General features: G+C 40.7%; 1 protein-coding gene across 19 annotated transcripts in view; it reads left to right on the top strand.

The window, feature by feature from the left end:
* MAGI2 (membrane associated guanylate kinase, WW and PDZ domain containing 2) overlaps positions 1–21,612 on the top strand; it is a 615,277-nt gene that overhangs the window by 175,677 nt on the left and 417,988 nt on the right. The gene's annotated exons all lie outside the window — the stretch shown is intronic.

Raw genomic sequence — 21,612 nt, 5'->3', positions numbered from 1 at the left:
GCCATCGCCTTTCTCCCAAGGAGCAGGCGTCTTTTAATTTCGTGACTGCTGTCACCATCTGCACTGATCATGGAGCCCAAGAAAGTAAAATCTCTCACTGCCTCCATTTCTTCCCCTTCTACTTGCCAGGAGGTGATGGGCCCAGTGGCCATGATTTTAGTTTTTTTGATGTTCAGCTTCAGACCATATTTTGCGCTCTCCTCTTTCACCCTCATTAAAAGGTTCTTTAATTCCTCCTCACTTTCTGCCATCAAGGTTGTGTCATCTGCATATCTGAGGTGCACCTTACATTAGATGATGTTTAATTGGATAGTGTCTGTTTTAATTTCAGTTTATAAATAGTGGCTGTGGGGAAATGGGGTTCATGGGCATGGGGTCAAAAGGCAGAAATGAGCGGGTAAAACTTTCTTTCTTTCTTTCGGTCACAAAATAGTCCTGATGAAAATGCTTCTGCCCTTAGCTGCTTAATACCTCAGGAGGGAATCTGCTGTAAACACCCATTTTTGTTTCCCTGCTGTACAGTGGTACCTCAGGTTACAAACACCTCAGGTTACAAACACTTCAGGTTACAGACTCCGCTAACCCAGAAATATTACCTCTGGTTAAGAACTTTACCTCAGGATCAGAACAGAAATCATGTAGTGGTGGCACGGTGGCAGCGGGAGTCCCCATTAGCTAAAGTGGTACCTCAGGTTAAGAACAGTTTCAGCTTAAGAACGGACGCCTGGAACGAATTAAGTTTGTAACCAGAGGTACCACTGTAATGAGTACCATCTTTGGAAGGGACATTTTCATTGGGAACAGTGCACAGGGGAAGGTTGAGCGAGCTTTATAGACAACACACACACCGCCCCCCAAAAACTGATTTGCTCCACCTAGAATTTTTATGCTGGCTATTTGGCCATAATAATAAAACATTCACCTAGAATTTTAGCAGAGTTTGGCATGGGCGAATCTATAAACATACTGTAGCTATTTGAAAATGAAAGACTATGAAAGAACATACAGGACTTTCCTTTATTTTTCCTCTTTAAATGCTGGCAGTAATAATTAAATTTTAATAGTATCCATACCTACTAGAAGCCTTCAGATTGCTCAGAATAACTGTTAGGAAGAGTAAAACACTAGGAATTCAACCTGTGTGCACACCTTGAATCTGCTGAAGCCTCATAAGATAACAGAAGGCAGTGCAATGAAAGAATGGGATGTTTCAGGACATCTCAATGACGTTTTTTATTCAAACATTATATACTCCGCTATCAGCAAGAAAAGAACTGTGATTAGACATACATAGTGAGTGTGATGGATGAATAAAATGCCCTAAGCAACATTCTTCATTTCTTAAAAGTCCACATTCATTCAAATATTCTAGATGCTTTTCATCAGCTTTCACCATTTCTCCTTTTCCAATAAGCCTCATGCATTTAGAAAGTAGTGTATTTAGTATTCTCAGTTTTATTTTCTAAATTACATGCATTTTTCTTTGGCTCTGTGAAGTGACAGCAGGCATAAAAAGAAGCCAGTGTTTATTTTAGCTTTTCCTGACCTACTTTGGCTAATTGTCAGCCACAAGGACATCGCCAACAAAAGTATGACATACATTCGTTGTAATACATGAACACAATCTTATTCATGCAGTATATTTGATATAAAGTGGCTGCAGGGAAGTCTAAAAGGTGGCTGTGAATTGAAATGCTAAAATTATGTTCACCTTTGATTTCCAAGTGCCCTGGACTGGCAAAATGGCAGTACCAGTAAGGGGGGAAACTATTATTTGCAACCACTTCATCCTCCCAACAACAGAAGAGGCTTTCATTATTTTGTCAATTAACTGCTGTTTTGGAAGACATTTGCATAATATCACTTGAATAATTTTGCTGAATTGCGTTTTAGCATCACAGAAAAAAAGTTGAAAGCAGAGTGATTTAGTCTAATCACTTAACGCTGAGATTGAAGTGTAGGAAACATCTAAAGATGCCTTATTCTGAGTCAGGCGGTCTGCTAATCTGTGGATTTCAGCCATACCTGGAGGTGTCAGAAATTGAACCTAGCATCTTCTGCATGTGTGAAATGTACTCCACTCCTGTGTTAAGGCCCTTTCCCTGTGTCTAGCCATTTGCTCTTATAACAAGTTACGATGACTGATTTTTGCCATATGTCCTGCACTTTCCATAGTAAAGTCGCCTGTGCATGCTTTCTTAATGGATCCAGAAATTCCCAAAGTGCAGCCTTCCTGGGATTGGTGTGGGGAAAATGCATATCTGGGTGCTTGCCAGCACAAAAACTTAATAAAAAATGATGCTAGAGAAAAAGCTATACTACATCTCTTGTCCCTCAAGATTTCTTAACATTAAATTTATGAACTGCTGTTTTAGTACTGCTGCTTTGTTCTATCCCCCACCCCAATAAAGGCAGAAAACCTATTATTCCCATTTTTATGGATAATCTGCAAGATGCAGGGATATCAATCTTTCCATGTGGTGCTTACGAAACCTGTAATGATACTTCATCACGTTTCCTTTGTTTCACTACATGCCCTCTGATTTTAAAGAAAATTTGGTATTGTAATATTCTGTAATCAATGTTAAATCACAGTGATGACACAATGTATATTTACATACAGACTATATGTGTTATCCATATGAGCACATCCTTCTACCCACAAATTTTATAAAATAATGATTTACAAGCACCTGCCATTAGTGGGTCCCCTTCTCTCTTGTCTCTCAGGTGCCATGCCCTGAGAAGACATCCAGGCTGATTTTTCACCTGTAATGCCAAGCAAAAGGGTTGATTGGTGCCTGTTAACCTTTAGAAGACCAAGAGCATAAGCTCAAGGAAATCATTTTGTGCAGTACTGCAAAGCTTTGAGGATGCTGTCTTCATCCTTCATCTAAAATGTCTGTATTTATTTTCAGGACTGATAAACTGTCAGTCGAATTATGAGGTGCAGGCCTTGAGGTTAATTTATAGAAAAATGCTTCTTTATGGATACAAATAAATCTACCTTTCCAGGCTCTTTTTAATGACTTACAGTGTAATCCTGTGCTTTTTTACTTGGAAGTAAATCCCACTGAGTTCAGTAGTATTTATTATCTAGCAGTGCATATAAGATAGAAGAAGGTAGGTAGCTTTTAAATCTAGAGTGGAAGATGCACATGTTTCAAACCTTTGGCTGTTTTCTGTTCAATTAGGATGTAGTCAAGATAATATAGTTCACATTCTTTCACTTTTAAAAAATCCAGCAACAACTACCTATTCCGTTTCTTTGCTGATGTGAACAAGAAGTCAAGGAATAATTTGCCATTTTATCATTTTGTCCTGTAAATTACCTAGATTGCTTCTTTGGTGGGAAGAATTAATAGAATACGCCTGTAGCCCAATCCTAAATAAGGTCTGCTCAGACATTTTCTTGATTTCAGTTCCTAGGAAATGGACTCTAGACAGCAGTCAAAGAAGCCCATAACTGGAAAAATCTATCCTGAATACTTAGTGTCCATGTACAACATATTTGATATAACCTGGAACTGGGAGGAAAGCCTGTGTGGAAAGTGGACATGTGTGGGCATGTGTGGCAGAAAGTTCATGGCTTATCCAAGATACCCATTTTATCTATCTTCCCTTCCGCACAATAATCCCGTATTATCTCCTTCTCTCTTCCTATATCTGTGATATTGCACAGCATATGGAGAAAGGATTACATGTCTCCAAGTAGCTAGTACTGATGATTGCTAAATAAAGCCTCCATGTTCAGAAATAACGTACCTTCAATTACCAGATGCTGGGAATAAGATACCTCTCTCATGGCTTGCCTGTGAACTTCCCAAAGGCATCTGCCTGGCTTTTATAAACAGAATGCTGAACTAAATGGCCCCTTGCTATGTTCTGGCAAAGTAATGTATGCTTTCTTCAGCAGCAGAGGTCCTGAATATCACTTGGCTAACAATAAGACCGGATGAAGGGTGAGGGATGGGAATCTGTGGAAAAGAAGATAGGCCAGGCACACAAGTCCATGAGTATTTGTTAGGATACAGGTCACTTGCTTTTCCACCATTGAAACAACCAACAGAAAATAAGTGGCACAATAATAACAGTGGGGGGAAGAAGAAAGGGCAAACCCACAAACACCCGCATGTCTCAATCTAGAGTAGAAGACATTTAAGAGGAAAAATGCATCCTTCCTAGACTAGGCAGCCTGCCATAGAAAATAATTGAAACGAGTGGCATTTACCGTATTTTTCTCTCTATAACACACAGATTTTTTCTCCTAAAAAGGAAGGGAAAATGTCTGTGCGTGTTACTGAGCGAATGTGTGGTCCCTGGAGCCGACTAGGGGAAACGCAGGAACAAAAATCAGTCAAAAATCAAATCGCATGTCGGAGAAGGGAAACCTGAAAAGAGGAAGCGGCTGCTTTCCTGCATTCTGCCTCAGGGTCTTACTGCCCACACGCTTGTGTTTTCTTGCTGTGTTTGCTCAAACGGAACAAAGAGCAGGCAAATCCCCTCCCCTCCAGGCAAGCAGAGGGGAAAGCAGAGCGTCCTTCCTTCTAATTCCTCTCCCTGCTCCTTGCAGGCAGCCAGAAAACATGCAGGTGGGAGAGAGGGAGAGAGAGAGGGAGAGAGGGGGCTGGCTTGGGTGGGGTGGGGGGACTTTTGCCTTTCTTTCTTTCCTCCCTCCCTTTAAATTCCTCTCCTGCATTCTTATGCTCCTTGTCCCTTCTGTGTTTTTCTTCCCTCCCCACTTAAAAAGCAGTTACAAAGCATGGATCCACATGGATCCTCAGGATCTCTGCATTGGGTCACCCCAAATTCACCATCAGATCACATAGCATGTCCATGGCTATAGCCTGCCCCCCAAAAATCACGCACCCACTGTTGCGTGGTGCTGCAATGGTGCAAAAACATGGTTACAGAGCATGGATCCACATGGATCCTCAGGATCTTTACATTGGGTCACCCCAAATTCACCATCAGATCACATAGCATGTCCATGGCTACAGCCTGCCCCCCCCCCCAAATCACGCACCCACTGTTGCTTGGGGCTGCAGTGGTTCAAAAACATGGTTACAAAGCATGAATCCACAGGGATTCTCAGGATTTTTGCATTGGGTCACCCCAAATTCACCATCAGATCACATGTCTGTGGCCACAGCATGAAGCACAAAAATGATACATCCACTGTTTCATTCAGAATTCCCCCCCCCCTTGTTTTCCTCCTCTAAAAACGATGTTCGTGTTATGGTCAGGTGCGTGTTATAGAGCAAAAAATACAGTAGTTCATCATCAAATTGGCTTAGAATTCAGGTGCTGGGCTTTGCAAGTGATGTGAATAACAGTTGTATCTCCAGGTAAGGTAATCATAGAGTAGGGAGAATGAACAACAACAAAAAACAACAACAAAAAACCTTTCATTGTGGCAGTGAAACAGTGGGGAGTTATAAAAGCAGAGTGCCCTTATAAATAGGCTGCCTACATAGGACTGTGCCCACTGCTAGGTAACGTAGTGAGTACAGCTTTTGTGTTATGCAAAAGATCCCACTAGGATCTTCCCCATGAGTAGCTGCCAAACGCAACAAAAAAAAGTAGATTACATATTTTCCAGAGCTACCCAAATATTTATCTGGACCTTCAAAATGTTTTCCTGGGGATCTACTTATTTCTGTCCAATGCCTAGTGGAGGAAACAAACAAGACAATTGTTGTAGTCCTTACTTTGAGTATGTGCAGTCGGCCTTCTTTTTAGGGTTGTTGCCTGGAGGATTTCCCAACACAAGTGCCGTATGTGTAGGAGCGTCTGGAAAATACAAATTCCTTAATGCAACACAGCCTCATATCTGTGCCTACCAGATTATGATAACCAAATAAAGTGTAGCTGAGGCTGAGCAACCATGCGCTAACAAGTTATTAGATAATGTGTTTTTCTTTCCAATTACTTACCCATGAAAGGTATATATTGAAATTATTAAAAGTGAATTAATTCAGCTTTCTAATTAAGAAGAAAATTAGGAAGGGGACTGACTTATTTATTCTAGAACTATAGTTAGTCATTTTTAAAATGCACGGCAGGCTAGAGCCTTCCTAATTACTTAGCTCCTGTCACTTTTCATTACCTTGGAAATCATGTTGTTCACATGGTAAAGGTGGAGTAAAATATGTCCTAAAGGGAAGCAGGGGGTAGGCAGGAAAATTACTTTGGGCAGGCTGTTTATGCAAGTGCTCCATCTACTCCTTATCTGTATTCTGGTCCCAGGAGGGGCTGCATATACGAGTTCAGGGCAATTGGACTTTTATTCCTGTATTCTGCTAGAAAGGCTGTTGGCTTTTATATGGAATAGATCTGAAGGGTTCCAGTTGCAAGCAGGGAACTCACAAACTACGCCAGCCTCTATCAAGCACCTTTCACAACTGTGAAAGGTGAAATGTGCTGGCTGAACACAGTGATTTTAGTTTTTTTATAAATGAAGGAAGACAATCAGGGTTGGCATAATACACCCCATTTACATGTAACACCATGTAAAACGTGTAAAACCATTGCAGAGTTACAGTGCTTTCTGTGGCTGTAGAGACCAATACTGGAGAGACATGTTTTGTTGCAGCTGGGACAGCTGGATGCCTTTCCTCTGCCCCAGCTGCAAAAAAACCATGTCTCTTCAGTATTGGTCTCTACAGCCACAGAAAGCGCTGTAACTCTGCAATGGTTTGACTTCACCCCTGAAGGCACACTCTTCCATTGTCTCCCAAGACATACAGATGCCAACAATCTGGTAAGGTTTCCGGCCACTTCCACAGTTGTTCTCATGCTGAGGAATCTTAATGGCATTCATCAATATGGTTCCTTGCAGCTTGGGGGCACTGTTATACAGTGATTTTGCTCCTTCCTCCTGGGCCGTGTTCAGAAAGTGGTGGTGGGGGATGAGTGTTCAGACCCTTGGGCCCTCACTTGTGGGGTGCCTCAGGGTTCCGTCCTCTCCCCCATGCTTTTTAACATCTATATGAAGCCGCTGGGAGAGATCATCAGGGGGTTTGGACTGGGTGTCCATCAATATGCAGATGATACCCAGCTCTACCTCTCTTTCAAATCAGAACCAGTGAGGGCGGTGAAGGTCCTGTGTCAGTGCCTGGAGGCGGTTGGAGGATGGATGGCGGCTAATGGATTGAAATTGAATCCTGACAAGACAGAAGTACTGTTTTTGGGGGACAGGGGGCGGGCTGGTGTGGAGGACTCCCTGGTCCTGACTAGGGTAACTGTGCCCCTGAAGGACCAGGTGCGTAGCCTGGGAGTCATTTTGGACTCACAGCTGTCCATGGAGGCGCAGGTCAATTCTGTATCCAGGGCAGCTGTCTACCAACTCCACCTGGTACGCAGGCTGAGACCCTACCTGCCCGCGGACTGTCTCGCCAGAGTGGTGCATGCTCTAGTTATCTCCCGCTTGGACTACTGCAATGCGCTCTACGTGGGGCTACCTTTGAAGGTGACTCGGAAACTACAGCTAATCCAGAATGCGGCAGCTAGACTGGTGACTGGGGGCGGTTGCCGAGACCACATAACACCGGTCTTGAAAGACCCACATTGGCTCCCAGTACAATTCAAAGTGCTGGTGTTGACCTTTAAAGCCCTAAACGGCTTCGGCCCAGTATACCTGAAGGAGCGTCTCCACCCCCATCGTTCTGCCCGGACGCTGAGGTCCAGCGCGGAGGGCCTTCTGGCGGTTCCCTCATTGCGAGAAGCAAAGCTACAGGGAACCAGACAGAGGGCCTTCTCGGTAGTGGCGCCCGCCCTGTGGAACGCCCTTCCAGCGGATGTCAAAATGATAAACAACTACCTGACATTCAGAAGACATCTTAAGGCAGCCCTGTTCAGGGAAGTTTTTAATGTATGATATTTTAGTGTTTTTTGGTTTCTATGGAAGCCGGCCAGAGTGGCTGGGGAAACCCAGCCAGATGGGCGGGGTACAAATAAATTATTATTATTATTATTATTATTATTATTATTATTATTATTATTAGCCCACCATGTAAGTGATGTTCAGACAGAACACTTCCAGTGCAGGAGCTTTTTTCAATAAGTCAAAATTGTTGGGCTTTTTTTAGGGGGGTGGGGGGGTCTCAAGATCTACCCTGATCTACCACAGGCACCCCACGATCTACCAGTAGATCACGATCTACCTGTTGGCCATCCCTGCACTAAAACAATGAAAATGGCTCACCCTCTCTTTAAAAACAAGGCAGCATTGTTTAATTTTCCTTCACAATATTATTGGTAAGCTGACACAAACAACCTTGCACTTCTGCTTTTGGGTGAGGACATCTGACTGGAATAGGTAGCTGTTTGCATAATGTTTAGCACATCTTCTATCACACTTCACAGTTTCAATATGCTGCAGAGACATTAATGTCATAAGGGCTTTTGCAAGTTAGCAAGTCTGTTTATAGATCAGCCTCTGCTATTGTTGAGTGCCCACAGCAGGGTGAAATACTTTTCATATACAATGCCCTCCTGTCCCCAAAAGATAGCATAGTCATTGACACTAGCTGTTGGAAATAAAGTTTGTGCTCATTCCCCTGATGCTGTCCTCTGAAGCTGATGTTTATTACTGTGTTGCCCAGTTGCTTCTGAGCAAAACTTCTGAGTAAAACAAGAAATCGGGCAACAAATTCTTCCTAGAATCTTATCCCCCATAAAAAGTGTTGTAGGCATCAGCTGCATTGAGAATTAAATAACCCTGAGCCCAAAGCATTCACCACAGATGAGCTCTGCCCATTCTGTGCCTCTTTGTGATTTACTGTTCTCGCCTTGGCTCCTTCGGTGGAAAGGGGGGATTTTGCCACATCTCTGCATGAATGTGGTTGTGTCCTTCTGTAGCTGTTGAGAAAGAGATGCAGCAGGACAACCCATCTCTGGGGAAAAGTGTTGGTGGTGAACTCCGCTGAAAGGGGTTAGGGGAAGCTGTCTTATACCAGGTCAGACCACGGGTTAATCTAACCCAGTACTGTCTACTCTGACTGCCTATGCCTTTCCGGGATCTCAGACAAAGGTATTTCCCATCACCTGCTTAATTGGTCCTTGTTTGTTGCTGTTTTTTAAAGTAATGATCCCAGTGATTGAACCTTGGACATTTTACACACAAAGCATGCACTGTTATGATCTAATACTAAGTTATAGCCTTACTCTTACACACTCCAATAAAAAGTAAGCAGTTTAAGCTTCAACAGTGATGTGTTACCTCCTATTAATTTCAAATGGAAAACTATCCCTTTAATATTGTTATACAGTGGTACCTCTGGTTACGAACTTAATTCGTTCCGGAGGTCCGTTCTTAACCTGAAACTGTTCTTAACCTGAGGTACCACTTTAGCTAATGGGGCCTCCCACTGCCGCTATGCCACCACTGCGCGATTTCTGTTCTCATCCTGAGGTAAAGTTCTTAACCCGAGGTACTACTTCCGGGTTAGCGGAGTCTGTAACCCAAAGTGTATGTAACCTGAGGTGGTGATTAGAGTTTCAGTCCTGGACAATGAAGCTCCCTGAGTGACCTTGGGCCACCTTGAGTTTCTCAGAGGTAAGGTGGGATATAAATGTATAATTACTGGAAATGTATAATTACTGGAAACCAACACATCCCTCCCCAAAGCCTCTAATTTGAAAACAGACTGTAAAATTAACTTTAAAAGGCTTTCGATTAAGCTAACAAAGGGCAAATGTGAAGACTTAAGTAGCATTAGCACATGATGATTTTTTTTTAAAAAAAATACAATTGGCACCTAAGTTTGGGGCGGAGACATCTTTAAAAATATAAATAGGTTTAGATATTTTTTTCATATGAATTGTGACCTGTTATTAACTTTTTCTGAGCCAGACAGAAAATTGAATGCAAACTGGGGAATAGTAGTTAATGACAGTGACATTTCCTGACAGAGCAATTCTTTGCATATCAACTGTGCTAATTATGCTTGAACAGACAGCAGCAGTTTAACCCATTCACCAAAGGACATTTCCTTTTGCAAAGCTTGTGATCCAAACTTTCATTTAGATAGAGGTCTTCTCTAGCACATTACAATTTAAGGGCAAAATAAAATTTAAAGTGATAAATGAAAGCACGAGCAGTATCTTGATATGTTGTGTATCCCCACGAAGAGACTGAAGAAGAGCAGGTTTGGAAAGGCCCCTATCCTCACCTGAAAAGGGTGGAGGTGAGTCTCCCTCATGCCTTATAAATTCTAGCAGAGATGGTGCAACTGATTAAGTCAAGGAGATGATAAATGCCTGGTTGAGAGGGAAGTGGTCTCTAGCTACCTAAAAGTAGCTGCAATGTGACCTTTCCTGAGGAAACTCTTCTACAGACCCAGAAGATCTAAATACAGTGATACCTCGGGTTAAAAACTTAATTCGTTCTGGAGGTCCGTTCTTAACCTGAAACTGTTCTTAACCTGAAGCACCACTTTAGCTAATGGGGCCTCCTGCTGCTGCCGCCACACGATTTCTGTTCTCATCCTGAAGCAAAGTTCTTAACCCGAGGTACTATTTCTGGGTTAGCAGAGTCTGTAACCTGAAGCGTCTGTAACCTGAAGCATCTGTAACCCGAGGTACCACTGTATCTTTAGGCTGGTCACAAATGGACAAGTTTCTTGGGGAGGTGTTTGCTGACCCGATCCAGACATTCTCGGACAAGACTGTTTTTTCTGTATCCATTTCAGGTCCAAGCCTGGATTCAGTGCTAAAGCTACCTTAATAGCCCTATATGATGACCTCTGTAAAGTGAAAAACTTCCCCTGAAGTTGCAGATTTGTAGCTTGAGGTGCTTCTGGAACTATTACAGTGCTGTCACTATGGGAAAAACTCAATTCTTATTGAGAGTTTTCCTTTAGAGTGACTATCCAAGTTGCATGTGGAGGGATGTACTGCTTTTCAGTGGTTTTGGTTCTGTTTGGACAGTCAACTCCAGCTGGTACTGTGCGGTTCCCCCTGCTATTTAACATCCATTTAAATCGCTGAGTGAGGTCACTTTGAGTTTTGGAGTGTGTCGCTAGCCTACATTTGTCCCTGGTTAACAGAATAATAGAAAGTTAAATTCAAAGTATAGCATCTAATTGTGCTATCATTTCCTAGCCTCATACCATTGAAACCTACTAGAAAAGATCTCCTAAACGCACAAAGTATAAATAACTGTGACACTGGCAGACATTTCGGTTGGCCAAGGGTGTGAGAGAAGCAACACACACAAAAATATTCAGCATCCTTCCTGTCATCACCAACATCAACCTAAAACCTTGATATAATCGAAACACAGTTTAATTGCATGAGAGAAAATGTCATTCACAGTCAAGAGGCATCGAGTCATCACTTTCACACAAGTTGTCAGTTCAGTTTAGTCTGTGTTGAATTTACGATAGACTATAGCAAAAGAACTTGTCATCAAATATCTGCAAAGGTCTTCACAAAGGTTAACCTAAAATCCAGAAGTTATCTTTATTGCAATAATTTCAGTGTGCTGATGAGGACGCCAATGACTTGGAAAGTAACCAAAGTTCTCAGAGGCAAAAGGCCATCATGCGGTCCAGTGAACAATTAGACCATGAAAACATTTTGTATGGAAGACTCACTTTTTGTAAACTTGATATCACTTACATGACTGAACAACAGATGGAGCTTCAACATTCAGATGTACATGTCATAAATATTATAGAAAGCTTATGGTAGTGGCATAGCTGGAGTATATTCTTTATGTTGGACAAAAATTAAACATGAATTAAAGCTGTTTCTGTTAAAACAAATTATTGAAATGTGAAAGTGATATGCATTGCGTCCATGATTTCTCCTGTTCTGTCTTACATTGTGGTGGTGGTAGAATATTCTGTGTTATAATTGTATCATCATATGGCAACCTAGAGGGTTGAGTTTCCCAGTGGAGAATGAAATTTTTTTATAAAGAAGTATTAGTTTGGAAAATCAGCAAAATGTTTTCAACTTTTCCAGTAAGTCTTGTTATCATTTAGAAATAAAACTCAAATTTACATGATTGTGCATAATAGAGAGTGGAATAAACAATATATTTACTTAAAGGAAGATTTCCTCCTCCCAAAAAAAAACCAAAAAATGAAGGAGGAGCAAAGAAAAGTGTTTCTGTTTGGGCTGTCAGTAAATAAGACACTTAATAGGTAAATTGCACAAACAAATATACTGTGCATTACTTATCCTTTTAAGGGAAATAATAAGGCTGGCATCAGGAGGTAACTTGTGTACAATTCACAGTATCGGTTTAGGTGTGATAGTGCTTTGATTTCACTGCTTGTTATACAGTAGATGCTGTTCCTGCAGTCTCCACCCTTTCCACTTTTATGGATCATTCTTACTCTGTTCCAGCTTACATCTCTTTGTCTGGTGGTAAGATAATCTTGTAAGAAAGAGGCAGCCTCTGACATCTATGATAATAGCTGTACTCAAGCATGCAGCTGATTGATCTCTGAAACTAGTAACAAAACTCCATTCAGTGTTCTAAAAATTGATCATATGAATTAGTTTTGAATAATGGTATAAACTATACACAATTAGGAAGACTTGTTTTGCTCATAATATGTTGTTCAGTCTTTATTTGTGGTCTTCACAATAAAGAACATAATACTGAACAAAGCAAAGATCTACTTTTTATTGTTATTTTAACACAGTGGATAATACTTGTGGGTTTTGTTGCCTGCCTCTTTATAGGGATGTCTCATCATGCAGAATATTAAACTGGCTGGCATCATATACAAACAAATGAAGTGAAAGCCTTCCAGTTTCTCGGACGCTTATTAGGCAGGTTTGTAGTCTCAGGCATTCGTATTGTAGGCAAGTGTTCTTCAGTGGTAGAGAATGTATATTTTAAATGTGATTTCCAAATTTTACCATCTAAGCAAAGCATAAATTTTGTTGCTCATAGAGTAAAATTACATCAGTGATATCAACAACAAAAGAAAGAAAACAGACATCCCCAGTACTGTGACTGAGAAATATATATTTATTTCAAAAAATATGTACAGTCCTGACTTCTTAAAATTCATGATCTCTCACTAACTATAGTGCATGGGAAGCAGTAAATTTTCCAAGCAGAAAATTGGTGTTAGATTAAAATTTACTAACTGAATTGGAAGTTGATAAGAAATGCAAGTTCTCATTATCATTCTAATTAATTAGGTTGCAAAGATGGTCCCTTTGCCAATATGGGAGCCAATGAGGAAAGTACTGCACGTTCTTCTTCCATTATTCATTATAGGCTTTATAATAAAATGTTATAATAAAAAATTTTATAATAAAAATTTAAATGCGTTTTTGCAAATGGATGGCTCTGCTTCAGAACTTCTCATTGAGCTCATTCACATGGTACAGTAAGCCAAACTATGGCTTATGGGGTCTGTGGGATCAGACTAAGGTCCACCTAGCATCCTTTCCATGAATCGGCAGGTACAAGGTGGCCAATTGACAGACCATATTCTACCTCCTGCCCATGTTTGACCGAGATGAAGCCTAATGTTCTGCAGCTGCATACTGCAGTGTAGGTTCAGAAGTGAAAGGAAGTCTCTTTCAAAGAACATTGCTTATCACTGCTAGTTTTCTCCTTGATTGAGCTACAGTAAGCTTCTAGATAACCTTATGTTACCACAGAACACGACTTGAAGACGACTAAGACTGTAACCAGCTTGTTGGTTGATCATCCCTTGATGAAAAATGTAGTTGTGCAGGCTGATCTCCCAAGTCAAAATAATCACTGGAAATATGCCATAGCTTGCTTCTTTAAGTTGTTTGAAGTTGTCGTTTATTGGATATCTTGAGTACAGATTAATTAAGAAAACCTAGGCATTGTTGATGTCCACTGGATTGACAGAGAAGGCAAAAATAGACTTAATTATCTTCCAAAATCTGCATTTGTATTTGAACACTGTAATTAAGTCATCATTTCATTAGTGGAACATCAGTGATATAACTTTTAATTGTGCATTGAGAATTTTTTGCTTTGGCTGTCTTTAAAAAGGAATTCTTGATTAGCTGTTTCCCTCACTGTACAGCTGCCCAGGTTTTCTCTCTGCTGTGCTAATGAGCTCAGCCGCTTTCTCCTCTTCACAGGCTCAGAGAGTCCACTGAGGAGTTCCACTTCTTAACTTAGCAGCATGACAGCCAATTTTGCTTGTCTCTTCCCCATGCTGCTCTGGAAACATGTGAAATAGGAAGATCACCTTGATGGGGTCTATGCTAAGTTTATTTCTCACACTGGTGAAACCACTGCCAGGGAGACATCAGCACTAGTCATACTACTTCCCCATTCATATGGTCACTCCATTAGGTATGTTGCCAGAGGAGTATAGGAAGGAATGGCCATGCTTGCATGATGCTATTCCTGGGGCTCTCTCATCAAAAGTAGCCTGCACAATTTGTGACCCACCGAGTTGAAGCAGCCTACCAGCCATGCATTTATTTAATGATTTGTAACAGCTTCTACATGTCTCTCAATAAGTTTGTTCTCTGGGTACCTTACAAACAATAACATGTTAATCTGCAGCCAAAATACAGAACTATGCAAGTAAACAAATCGCACCATATAAAGTTTGGTAGCAGAGAGTAAAAAAATAGTGTCTAAAATGTATGGTGGACTATGATGGGATTATATAACCTTCCCTTTCTTTCCATTTCCTGGAACTGCAAACTTTGGGTGTTGTCAAGCACTGTGCATGCTACCGTCAGTGGAAACTGGTCCTCTGGGTCTACTGAGCCACCGTCTTCCCAAGGAGAATGTTGATATTTCATTTTATTTTTTAATCCCTCCAAAATCTCAAAGCTACATGCTTTTTCCTGTCTCACCCACATTTTTTTACTTCTGTTTGAACTCGGAGAATCTCTGCAAACATTTCTGACAATCTTCTGTTCTCTGGCCATTCAGCTTTCTGTACCCCTCAGGCAATCCTAATGCTGTGGCAAAGAGGTCACTCCCGTGTGTCTCTAAGCAGAAAAAACCATATGGCTGATGGGGCTGCCGAAAGGTCAGCACCAGTAGAAAAGCTCTTCTCTAACTGTTCTTATGAGGCCCAACCAACACAGCCACTGTAGCAGATATGGAAGGAATTTGGACTGCTTTAGAAACAGCTATGCGGTAGCATTAGCCTATTAGAAGCCTCCAGTGGTACTAAGAATGCTCATAGCTGTTGCCCTAAAGGACAGAGACGCAACACTGAGTTCTTAATTTTCACAGTTTTGTGCTCTCTAAACCTTTCAGATGCTGTCTTACAATTGTGAGCCATTTTGGTTTGGTATTTCCTTAGTGCTGTGCCCTCCCCCTCCCCATAATGTGTGCTGGGTGCAATGGCCAATGTGCTCATAATAATTTAGGAAACCAACCAGCAGCAACTGAGGCTGCATTTGAAATGGCAGCACAGAGCCAATGGCAGAGAAAGTGCTGGATTCTTCAGTGGATCAAATGGAAAATGGTGTCAAACCAGGTTTCATGAGCATTCTCAAATGTGTGAAGCACAATATTTCAACCCAAAATGTATGTCTAATGAAAATTTCAATAAAGCCCCAGCTAAGTTTTTCATTTGGCACCCCTTCTTATGCACCACAATTCCCTTTAAAAATAACCTAAGTTCAAACTCCAAGAGCTCTTAATTACAAATTTAGATGCAACATCACTTATGGATTATTCATGAACTTCTGGTGGTCTTCCCAATGTTTCCTTCTCAAAAATTTCATCCTATACAATATTTGTTGGAGGGATTTGCAGATCCAGGGAGGAGGGAGTATATGTATTACAAAAAGTACCATCCCTGTGTGCTAGGAAATTTCATTCTAACATGACTGAAACACAGATTTATATTACAACAACAACTTAAAAAACCAGGCAAGGAGATAACTTGCTACTCCAAACTGGGGAAAACCAGTTAGAAAACTCACATTAAATTCACTGTGCAGCAGGCCAACATAACTTGTGACATGCCAAGCTGTAAATAGTCCACCTCCGATGTATTATCAATTCTCACACACCCTATTTCTGTGGTCCCAGGAAAGAAATTATCAAGTTATGGTTTTTCTCCATGTATGAATCCTGAGCTACATCTTGGTAGATCACAAATTGTATAAGTCTGGTCTAGAGCTACTTGGAAGTTAGGCAAGCTTAAGTAACACTGATGGAAGGGATTGTCAAATCAGTGTGAGGGACACCTGAATATTGGAAGAAAGTGATGAGTCAAGGTGCCAGAATGGTGCTTGATTGTTCCAGAAACTGATGGAGTATCAAGATTATTGTTGATGAAAGAACCAGACTACTAAATAGATGGATTTTGTCAGGGAACTGATTTGTAAATCTGGGGGACTGTCCCCAGGAAATGGGAACGTCTGCTAACCTTAGTGTAAAACACTCTTATATCACTATAGTAGTCATGGTTCCTCCCCGCTCCCTGCCAAATAATCCTGGTAACTAGTTTGTGAAGGGTGTTGGGAATTTTAGCTCTGCGGGGGCAGATTGAAAAAGAAGCACTTCATAATAAAAAGGGTATTTATGCATAGGGGTGTATGTCACATGTTTTGAATTCTTCCTCATATTGAGGTGTACATGGATTGCCACATATTCTGAATTTTTCTCAAATCGAGAAGGTCTTGTATGTGGGGCATGGCATGTAGGAAGAAGGGTAGGCTAGAGCCCCATGCGCAAAAGAGTTCCTCATGTAGGGATCATTAGATTCTGAAGTGACAGAGTCCTAGAAGACATGTGCCATGTTTTCTGAATGTTTGCATTTGCTGTTAGATTTGGACCTGACCTTGATAGGTTAAATGCATCAGGTTGTCAAAAGCTTTGATCTGTAGAACCATGCAAAGCTACATTCTTCCAGTTGGAAAGCCCCAACCATGATTCCCTGATAACCTCACCATTCACGGATTATATTTCTGATTAACTTGTGACAAATTGAACAATAAATGTATAAAAATAGCTACTTTAATTCTATCTATAAATAGTAAGGAGGGACATAATGGATCAAGTCACTATATTAACTACCTCTCAGAAATTCTGAGTACACAGCAATTTATCTTGCAGTGCAATTCAAGTGCTGGCAAATAAAATTATAGCTGTAATAAAACTTTCCAGTATACAAAGCTAATGATATTTCTGGTAATTAAGATACCAAATAGTCTGATCACTGCTGTTTTCTAAAATACAGTAGAACTGGTGGGTGGATTTTTTTGTCTCTTCTCTTTTTCTTTATGAGTGAATGGATAATAGGCTCACAATTTAAGCTGGAAAATAAACTTGTGTTAGAAGGTTCTTAATTATTTGTCCATTTGGAACACAATTAAAATGTGGCTGATTGGTTAGCATTCACAAGTTTTAAATGAAAACTCAAGTAATCTTTTTAAATTGGATAGTCAATATTTGCTGTGTGATGTTGCTAATACCAGCCAATGCTCATCCAAAACTTGGCTTCAGGTTTACAAACTGAAAGAGCCATTGTTCATTTTAATTTTCAGCTGCAGAATTTGTAAGGTATGTTGTTATGTTATTGTAGCCTATTACTTAACTCAGCCAGTAACATTATGTGTATTGTTGGATGATACATGCAGTTTGCTTTTTGCTAAAAAATAGTTTGTTTTGTGTAAGTACCTAATGCTTTGAAATAAAGCCAATATTCTTTAACTGTTGAGTTGACCTACAGACAAGTTGATTGGTCTCTTTAATGTCTGTCCTACTGAGCTCCAAGCGCTGAATGTGACAGAATGGGTAGCCGAGTGTAAACGAACACCTTCCCAGTGGAACTATATCTTTGAAGATGTGAATGTTGGGACTTACACATGGCTGGGCATACAGCAAAACAGGCATTGGGAAAACATCCAGAAGACCAAAGGTTCCCCCACTCCCGCATTAAAAGAATATAAAAATGGTAGCTGCTGTATCATGAAAAAAGGAGGAAAGCAATAAGGCAGCCGTAAGAGCAGTGAACTGATGCATCTCTCTCTCTCTCTCTTAGTGTCAGAACAGATGGTTAATGTGAGAGGACCTCTTGCAAGATCAGTCGATGTATGAGGGAGTGAAGTTGAGCTGGGATCCATGACAGTCTGTTGTTGGCCAAAAGTATTGGCCTGTTAAAAGTTGGAATTGGGTACCCATTTCCTGCAGTTAGTTAGTTTTCGGTTGGAAAAATTATGAAAACAGGATTCTATCATTAAAGCTTGCAGAAATTCCCACATTCTGTAAAGTCTCGTTCTACTCATATTATTAGGTGGGCCGTTCTTCATTATCTGTAGCAATTTATGTTCATGCACCGAATTGTGACTGAATTATGGAATTGGCCTGATAACATATGATATGAATACATCCAGTGGAATAAAAGCACAGTGTATATATTCCCTCCCCCAAGATTTATACAGACTTTGATAAAACCTGAAGAAACTGCCAGTCTATCTGAAATTAAAGGTATAATTCTGGCCATCTCACTAGCTTCAGTGGAATGCTCACTAATGTCCTCAAACACGCATATGAATTGTAAGCATAAAACATTTCCCCCACCAAAATTCAAGTGATTTGAGGTATTGGTTAGCATTCTTTAAGTGTATATATTACGTTGAGGTTCCTGGAGAGGGTCAGCCTTACCAGACAGTTGGGTGAAGCAGCCTTCTTCTGGTGACACCATAGCTGGGGAATAGATGAAGACAGATATTGGTGCTTGAAAATCACAGCAATGCCTTTCAACGTATTGCCCTTAGCGAGCTCCATTTTGTGCAGAAAAAATGTTTTGCGGTAGCAGTGTTCATGATTCAAGCTTCAAGTGCCTCACACAGGGGCTATAACATTTGAATTATGGCCAGTTCTTCCAGCAAGACACATCCTTACTGGTGGGTGAAACCCACACAGTGGGCCTTCAAGGACCATACTGCTGCAGCTGACATGGATGGGACAGAACATCAGCTAGGTCAGGGCTGTGCAGATGCACTGATGGAGCCAGTCCAACAGTACTTCACCTTAGCCCCACCCACCCACTCCCTGTCCAGGTAAACTGCAGTGACACCTGTGTTGAGGGGGTGACTCCACATGACCACACTGATTGCTAGTGCCTATCTAAACTGATTTGACATATGAACCTCCCCTTGGGCTTCACAAGAGGTGTGTTTAAAGCACCTGGCTTAAAAATCAGATAATTTAGGTCTATAGAAAACTGCTATACTTTTTGCTCTATGCTTCCAAGCGCCCTTAATTCCCCCCTCATTTTTAGTTTTACTTTGAGACACTTCTTCAAAATGTAGCATGCATAAAGTATTGACTAAAATGGCTAGATTGCATTTTCCAAGTTCTGACTTTCCCCTTCATTTTCAAAGGTTTGAGTTTCTTAATTTGCCTAATTAGGAGGGGTTTTTTTTGTTTTGTTTCATTACTGCATGTTTCAGCTCCAACTTAATCAGCTTTCACTCCTCATACCAATTAAACCATCATATGCAGGGCACCAGCTCAACTTCAGCAATTAGAGAACAATCGTCTAAGCACTTAAGGCTTGTCTGCTCAAAATAAGGTCACAAGAATGGACAGATGACCTTTAGGAAATATTACTTTACAATTAAAGTACTATGATGAATTCAAAACTATGATTACTCACTTATAGTTCAGTTCTGTAGAATGGCAGGCTGCATGTGTATCTTTTCAGTGGCTTTTAAAATACTACAGAAAAAGTCCACTAGCTCAGTTTCGTTCCTAACAATTTATCTGTGAAGTACAACTGGTTTCCAATATGCACATAAACATGACCTTTTCAACTAGTGTGCATATTTGCCTTTTAATGCTCTACCCAGAGCAATGAATACTGTTTTATGCAGCACAGACCAGTCTTTAATGTTTCAACCATGGGTTACAACAGAAAACAATTAACAACTACAAAAAACAATTATCACAATAACAGTAAATCTAATTTAACACATGATGAACAAGATAAAAATTTGGCATGTGCTTTGACAGCTGCCAAAGCAAATCTTGTCATAGGTAAAAGGGCTGCTTTATTACTAGAAGCCAACAAGAAATCATTTTCCTTCCCCCCCCCCCAGCTCAGACAAGTTGGCTTTCCCCTCAAGAAGTGGGTCTAAAAATACTGTCCTGAGCAATGAATTACACTTCAGTCGCTTGTCCAGTACCCAGACTTGGCAAGAGTAAGATTTAACAGAAAGGAGTAGAATCCTTTTAAACATATTTCTTCGACAAAATACAGAGGAGTAGCCTTTGGCCACGTTATGTAATCCCTCTCCCAGTTTTGCAGGGGCTCCCCTCCTGAAAGAATGTGTATCTCTGCAATCCATCTGCCCTAGTACCCAGAAGACAATAGTCCATTTAACCTAGATGAAAAGCTAATGTAGTTTTAGGAATTTTAACTTTCCAGTGTATATAGATAGATAGATAGATAGATAGATAGATAGATTCTTTATTGTCATTACACTAGTGCAACATTGCACCAGTGCAACGAAATTGGATGCCATCCCTTAAAAACAACAAAAGCAAAACAACAGCAACAACCAAACAAACCACCTTCCAACCACACCCACACCCACACCCATCAACTCCCAGGTCTCACTATCGAGTTACAGCATTCAACAAGGCCACAGCTCTTGGATCAATTCAGGTTGTGCATGAGACTGGGGTCTGAGATACTTTCTTCACAGTGGAGTTGCAGAATTCTCTCATTTAGCTTACCTGTATCTGGATTCAGATGTGTTATGCAGCAAAATACTTGTTCCATGAGAAAACACTGCTTGCCAAACCTCTTCAGGATTGAAGCTATATGCTTGGACTAATGGCAAAGTTGTCAGGTTAATAGATTTTCATTTATTTTAGAACTGAGTGGTGGGGATGAGCTCTTTTAGCAGTTTCATAATTTTTTCCAAATGTTCTCTTCAACTACAGGACCAGTTTTGTTCAAAACATGGTGTAGTTGTTCAAACCATGTGATGAATGCTAACTAGGATTGTCATCATTGTTTGTATGTCCATGGTGGCAAGAGGAGTGTGTTAGCACTAACTATGGTTACTGCCAATGGAGACATAACATTATGCAACAGTTACATATGTGGAATATGTGCGGGAGAGGAGGAAACTTGTAGCAGCACAGTGGTTGGAGTATTAAAACATTTTGGACTTTAACAATTTTTGTCTTTTGGGCTTCCACTCTACACACATTCACAAATGAGCACGAGACTATAATTTGAAAACTTGGCACACAACTATATCCCTTACAAATGAGTCTATTAGTTTTACAATTAAGTCTGAGAGTGAGCCCAATTTAATATAATGGAACTTACCTCTTAGAAATACAACTATAAGAAAATATGAAGTAAATTTACAAGATTGATTATAATTCTGATTTATTTATTTTTGCAATTACAGTGAAACAATAAACTGGGCTCCTGCCAACCTAGCAGTTTGAAAGCACGTCAAGTGCAAGTAGATAAATAGGTACCGCTCTGGCAGGAAGGTAAACGGTGTTTCCGTGCGCTGCTCTGGTTCACCAGAAGCGGCTTAGTCATGCTGGCCACATGACCTGGAAGCTGTACGCTGGCTCCCTCGGCCAATAAAGCGAGATGATCTCTGCAACCCCAGAGTCGGCCACGACTGGACCTAATGGTC

The sequence above is a fragment of the Podarcis liolepis genome, assembly GCF_965112155.1.
Source record: "Podarcis liolepis genome assembly, chromosome: 10".
Classification (NCBI taxonomy): domain Eukaryota; kingdom Metazoa; phylum Chordata; class Lepidosauria; order Squamata; family Lacertidae; genus Podarcis; species Podarcis liolepis.
The sequence above is the reverse complement of the archived record's forward strand: the minus strand, read 5'-3'. Positions and strand labels throughout refer to the sequence as shown.